We start from the raw sequence: 7487 nt of genomic DNA on the forward strand, positions 1-7487 counted from the left end.
TCTAACTAAAATGAAATATGAAAAAACTAAAATAACATAACAGGTCCTTAAAACATGAGGACTCACCACTGCTGCTGCTGATGACTAGATGAACTGTCTAAGTACGGTTGGGAAACTGAGCGTCTGAACCTATGATATTAAATATCATACTGCAAAAAAACATATGTGATAAGTACTTTGAATGTACTAGTTTATGAGAAGAGGTTAGCCTGGAATGCATGGGTTTATGTGCATGAAGTAAAGACTGACTGAATAATATGAGATAACTGAATATAAATACGTGAAAAGCTATAAAATCTGAGAATACATGACCAAGCATATAAAATGTTTTAAAATAGTCTGTAAACTGAAATACTAAAATTTGATAACTGAATAACTGATAAACTGTATGCTATAGTCAAGCAAAATTAAACTGAGAATATATTGAATACTGTACTGAGAATGTGGGAGGTATCATCTAAACAATATGCCCCAATTTGAATCGTGATCTAACTTGTAACCCTAATTGGAAGGGTGTTGGTACCATGCCATAGGTACTAATAATGGTTGTATAGATCCACTTAACTGGTGTCTTAAACAACTAAAGAGTCATCCTAATTTGGCAGGAGCACTCATGAGATATGTATCAACACCAAACTGGCAGGAAGATATCTCAACCTACACTATCTACATAGTTCTGTACCTCAGAAATTTCTACTAAGGGTCAAACCCTAACCTGGTAAGAATACCCCTATTCTTGGATTTGCTCGGTGTTGAATCTTACTCCCAACTGAATGACACTTACTACTGGATTAAACTGAGCTTAACTGAGCCAACAACTGATCGTGATACTAACTGAATGACAAGGCTCATGGTTTAACTGAAATAATTCTGAAAATACTGAAAACTATGTGAACTGCTAAGTAACGAGTGTTCATAATCCTCTAGAACTCAATAGAATCATAATAGAAACACATAAAAGCTTTGAAACCACACAAGGGTATCATTATTCCAAATTCAACACTTAGGCGTTTCATCAAACAAATGAGTGTCATGAATTAATGCATGGGAATGGTTTAAAACATGTAATAATAACATAACTTTAATACTAAAAAACATGAAGCAAGGATTTAACATGAAAATATCAGCATTCTAATGTGTAAGGGCTAATTTCCTTTAAAAAATAATTGCAAACATAATGTATAACCAAAATTCATAAATCTTCATGGAGATAATTCAATATGAACATATAATTTCATAATTTTAAATATAAAGACAGATTCTTGAACTCCATGGGTGGAAAGGGCCCATGGATGAACATCTCACATAGCTTCAACCTTTAAACTTGAAAAGGAAACACAATCTTGAAAGCGTTCTTCAATGTCTTGGATTGGAAAACATAAATTCTTAATTTTTTTAGATGGAAAGGGATTGAATTTGATGAACTTGGGGAAAGAGTGGGTTTGTATTTGAGAGTAATTTGGAGAATTAGGGAAAATAATGCCCTAACTGAAGTTTAATCCCATGTTTTTATGAATTGGGTCGGTGGGGAAAAGACATGATTGCCCCTCAGAGATTAAATTTGTAACTGGAACATCAATTGAAGGATTACCGTGATGCGGCATAGGCCTCATGGCTATACCACCGCAATGTGCCCCAATCACATTGAGCTGCTAGAAATCAAAATCCAAACACGACCCAATCATCATCTGAAAAATCCAAAACTCACCCGAGACATACTCCTTACACCTTTGAATATGTATTAACTCAAAAACTTATGTCTCAGGGTCGGGAAGGCCAGTTTAAAAATTCTCAAAGTTAAAAGGCCAAAACTAAGACTAAGTCCCCAACACTTAGTTAAATTTGCATGTTCTAAATCTCTTGTGCATGCACTATGAGCTGAACAAAGCTAGGGAAAAGTATGGGGTATTACAGATGATTTGAATGAAAAAAGGCAATAAAGTGATCAATAAAATGGAAAAAATCATAATTGAGAGATATTTTTTCTTTATTTTATGGGGATTTCTCAAACATAAAAGGATACTGGGACTCAGAACGACGACATGATAAAGACACTTAGAAGGATTTTTGCTCGTCTTGATGCATTAGAGGTCACCCAAAATCCACCTAACCCGGTGAATGCAACTTGAGAAGAAATATTTTTCACAAAAGGTGTGGGATAAAAGGTAATATTTGTTCTATGATTATTGATTTTGGAAGTGGTGCTAACGTGATAAGTTCATACGTGGTGGAGAAGTCAAAACTTACATGCCTCAAACATACTACTCCTTATAAGCCAAAATATTTGAATGGTTTTGGTAAACTTACGGAGACTAATAAATGCATGATATCTTTCTCCATTGGGAGGTACTTCATAATGTTCTTTATGATGTATTTCCAATGCAAGATTGTCATATCATGCTTGGGTGTTTGATAGGAATGCAATTTATGATAGGAGAAATGATACAGTTTCTCTTAAGTTAAACAAAAGAAAATATATACTTGCACCTTTAACTCCATGCCAAGTTTATGAAGATAGAAATCTTTGAAAAAGGCAATGAAAAATTTTAAGAGAGAAAAGAGTGATTGGAGCAAGGAAGTGCATGTTGAAATCCCAAGAGAGGAAAAAAAGATTGTATTGTGTGAAGAGAATGGAATGTCAAGTAGGTAAAAAAGTAAAGCCGAGAAAAAAGAAATGAGAGATGTTCATGAGAGTAAAATAGAGAGAGATGACCATGAGGTATAGAGAGAAAAGGAAAAGAGTTTGAGTGAGGTTATTTCTTATTCTAACTCTAACATTCCTACTTCTTTTAGTTGCTTTGACTCTCTTGTAGGTACTCATGGGAATATTTGCATTGAAAAGCCATCATTTGATGACATTAATCATAAGATGGTTGAAACAATATGGCACATTCAGCTAGTGTTTAATCATGAGAAGGATACAAGTTAAGAGAATTATTTTGGGTTTATTTAAGATAAGACTCATTACAAGAAGAAAAATATGGTAGTTGTGGATCTAATACTAATGAGAAAGGAAAATCAAGGTGATGTTGTTCCTTGGATACGTACTACCAAGTACACTATGTATAACTGGTTTGTTCACATTCTTGATATTCCTAGAACACCCAATAATTAGAGGTAAAAAACTACACTTTTAATTCTTATGTTGGTGACTTTATTAAGTTTGGGAATGATGATATTTAGTGATATAATAATTCATTAACTATAATCTCTAAGTTCACTCAGAGTAAGTTGTTCCCCTCTAAAATTGAGCACAACATTGTTGAATATGGATTCCCACTTGTTAAAACTAATGTTTATGGGTGAAGAATGGATTCTGAATAAGTTAGATGATTCTTCTTCTCTTCTTCTAGTGTCGAAATGGTTTTCGTGTGATGACTTATTGAAATATGATTCTTTCTATGGGATAAGACATAATTTTTAAGTCTTGGTGATTGTAAGGTTAAAAAGATGTTTGCTACTAGTGATGAGGAAATACATGAATATTATAATACCCATGATCTAATACCCTTTGTTGAACTTATTCATGATTCCTTGTTAGAGAATTTGAGCAATTACTTAGAATTTAATGGAGATTTTATTTTGAGATTGAAAGATTTTTCTAATCTTCTTAAAAACTTCTATGTTTATGTGAATAAGTTTTACGTGGAAAAATTTTTAGGAAGTGTAATTAATGGTGCTTGGCATGTCATTAAAGTGTTCAATTTGATACATATTCTATGGAGCTTATGCCGTCTTTGACAATCCCATTGGAGTACTTTATTTATAAAGTTAAATTGGAGAGGCACATATCATTCCTACATCATCTACACGTGAATATTATTGTGCTCATACAAGGAAAAGAATTTTCTATTGGGATGATGATATCTTCATGCCTCGTAAAGGTGTATTTATACATGCAAGGATTAATTGGGTTAAGTGGACACATGGTCACTATCCTATTTTGTTCCTAGCCTTGTTGTTTTTAGGTAATGGATGTTGTTTACTATTGTATGTATTCTTGATTTTATGAGATTCAAATTCGAGGACAAATTATTTTCAAGAAGAGAGGAATGATAGCATCAGGCTGGCCCATTTGAATTAAGGTTGATGGGCTTCAATGTGAATCAAGAAGATGTGTATGATGTAAGAAGAGTCCAAGAACAACTCCAAGAATTATGAAGAAGCATAGGCTGAGTGCTACACATATTTTATGGTTCAAGTCCAAGCCCAAATGGAAGAAGATTAAGTTCAAATGGGTTTTAATTGAATTTGAAAACTTTTGCTTTCCTAGTTTAAGATTTCCTAGTATAAAAGTTACCTAGTTTAAAGTTTCCTAGTTTAAAAGGTTCCTTGTTAGATTCTAGATTTATTTTTCCATAAAAGTAGAATTTGAATCCTATGCTATTTGGGAAAGGTTTTTCCTTATATATAGGGATAGATTTTGCTATTTACAAGAACATAATGATTAATATTATTTGAGAGATTTCTCTTCGTTAAATCTTTGTGTGTGTGGTTACCATAAATTTGTCTTGTAATCCTATAAGAATGATTCTTTAGGAGGTAAATTAATTTTTAATTTGATATCTTTGGTTTCTATTAAAATTAATTAAGGAAGTTGATTAGTCTTAAACTAATTGTTGTCTTTGATTCTTTGAAATAACGGTCTAGATCACTTTTTATCTAAGTTCTTGAATTGATTCTATTAGTATCATAATTAGTCTTTAATCCACTAATTTTGAATACTAAGATCAATTAGAGTTCTTAGCACCTAATTTTGAAATTGGGAATTTTATTCTCAAATTTTGCCCATCTTTAATTTCTTGTCTTTAATCAAACTATTTTCTCGTTCACATTATTTTCTTGTTTATTAAGGTAACTCGTCTTCTTATCAAATATACTTTCTGATTTCTTTAAATTTTCCATGTATAAACCGTTGGTAGACTATGTTAAAGAGTCTAATTAAATGCCATTAATCTTGTAGTTTTTAACATGTTATGTTAAAGAGTTGTTAAAAAGAAACAGAGTCATTAGAAACAGAGTCATTCTTTTTTGCAACGGACTAAAAGGAAAGTAGGTCAATAGATTTAAATGGAGGGATTAATATTTAGCCCTCACAATTTTTTTAACATAAGGAAATACAACGCTTGAAGTGTGGGCCAATCACGTAAAGAGTACAATTCGTTACTGCAAGGAGCCAGGTATATAAGTAGGAGCAGAGTAGAGGGACAGGCTCATACTTCCTAGAGTTTCCAACTTGTGGGCCAACTGGCCTTGTGCCAGCTAATTATTTATGGGTATCGTGTTTTGAAATCTTCAAATTTTCAAAGTAGACTTTGTTCGACAATCTCTTGGATTTAGTCTCTCAAGCTGGCCTAAACTCCATCATATATATATATATATATATATATATATATATATAATGAAAAATGCCTCTAGGATTTAGTTGTAGACAATTTATTTCATATAAACACAGATGTAATAGGATAACTATAATAGAAATAAAAATGGATCTTGATACACCATTCTATAAAGTAACCATAAGGATTACTGTTAGGCCACCATGCAAATTCTGATTCTCTGTTGATTTCTAGAAATTAAAGCAATCAACACACTAGGAGAGGCCTTTAAAGATAAAGGTGATTAAAGCACAATCTTAATTTGTTAAAATGCTTTAGTTCTACTTATTTACACGTGTAGTTTGTTAGCAAGCTTGTCCTTCAGGTAAGTTTTCCATGTTTCTTCATGGCAACATTGAAATAACACTCTTATATAACCAAGCTTTGGTTTAATACCAGTAAATAATGAGTTAAAAGCTATGGGGAACTTTGAATACATGGATCTCCGAGTATATGAAGCTGAACATAGCATGGAAATGAACCTTTCATATTTTGCTAAAGTTTTCCAAGGGTATGCTTTTCTAAATTAAATTTCACTTTTATGATTGTTTTATAGATAACTGTTAAAGTTACTAAGGCGGGTATCCAGTGAAAATTGTGCCCATTTTGGTTGGGGCTCTTAGGGCTGAAAGTGAAGCGCGTTTTGGATGTTACTTGCAAAATATTTGAATGACTCAAAGAATTTCTTCTCAGTGTCTTTGGATTTTGTCATTGGGGATCAAGGTGAGTTTAAGTCAGCAATGATGCATGTACTTGTATCTTGATCATCTCCTCTTATTAAAATAAGTGGATAATGTACCTGATAATTGAACTTGAATGTTAGTTATTTTTGGTGCGTCGAGATTTTTTAGGATTTGATTTGGCATTTCAGACTCTGATCGAAGATAGGTAGAATCTAAAGTTTAATAATTTGTTTCACATTATACTTATGTTGATAACCAAACAGAAAAATAGAACAGCTATTTATTAGAGATTATAGCTGCGATAAAAGGAATATGAAATTTATTTGACCATCCTGGTCGACAGAAAGCTTTGTCTCATTTAAGAGACATTTCAATTCTTGCTTCTCAAAAAAGATGGAAAGTGCATGGTATCAATAAATTCTTAATAATGACGTCTAGATAGACTATCAAGGCATACACAAAGGATGTGTTTGAGCTGTAATATTTCATAGTCTACTTAAGGAGTCTACTTGATATACATATTCCTTGGTCTCGTTCTTTACATCAATTGGGCTTCTATTCGTAGGTTCAACTACATACATTATGAAAAAAGCCATAGAGCTATTTACAAGTCTATTGAGGCCTTGGACAAAAGGGGTATGGATATTATAGAAACAGGAGACCCAGATGCATTCAAACAGTACCTGTCGGAGATAGACAACACCATTTGTGGACGCCATCCAATTAGTGTTTTCTCCTGTAATTCTCCTTTCTTTTTGACAAATTGTCTTTTTCTGTGTTGCCTTCTATTTTGTGTATGTTTCTGTAAGATTCTTAACTTACCTGTCTATTAGGTTAGGTTGGGGTGTTGCTTTATTATATATTTTGGTTATTTAATTTTGTTATCCTTGTCTGTAACTTCTATTTTCATTCATGTAGATGTTGAAAAGTACATCAACTAAGATAAAGATTAGATTCCTTAGATATGAACAATCAAGCCAGTGCAAATCTATAAGAGGCAGTAGCGTAATCTATATATGGGGAAAAGTTTATGCTAAATTTTATCATTACAGAAGTTCTCTCTAGAGAGGCTAATTATGTGACTTTTAGTCAACAGTGTAATATCTGACAACTTTTTCCTTGGCATGGGACCATCTTATTCTAGGTTCGTGTTAATAAAGGTTCATTCTAGTAATTATTAATCCCATGAGCTAAACAATTTCCTTGATGTATTTTCTCTATATGAGCTAAATATAGGCAGGTTTCCTTATTTATGTGGTTGCGTGTTGATGTTGGAGTAACTTTTGATAATTGGCCAGGCAAAGTCTCTTCAAATAAATTTTTTAGGTCTTTATACTCTCACTATGATATGTTCCATAATCAACAGTTGATTACTATGTGTTCGGTTATCACTATTTGAGGGCTAAAAGTGAACCTTTATTTTTTG

General features: G+C 32.5%; 1 pseudogene; it reads left to right on the forward strand.

Annotated features, from left to right (window-relative positions):
* Nucleotides 1–2536: 2536 nt before the first annotated feature.
* Nucleotides 2537–7126, forward strand: LOC124888885 (annotated as a pseudogene).
* The last annotated feature ends 361 nt before the right edge of the window (nt 7127–7487 follow it).

The sequence above is a fragment of the Capsicum annuum genome, chromosome 11 (genome assembly GCF_002878395.1).
Source record: "Capsicum annuum cultivar UCD-10X-F1 chromosome 11, UCD10Xv1.1, whole genome shotgun sequence".
NCBI lineage: Eukaryota > Viridiplantae > Streptophyta > Magnoliopsida > Solanales > Solanaceae > Capsicum > Capsicum annuum.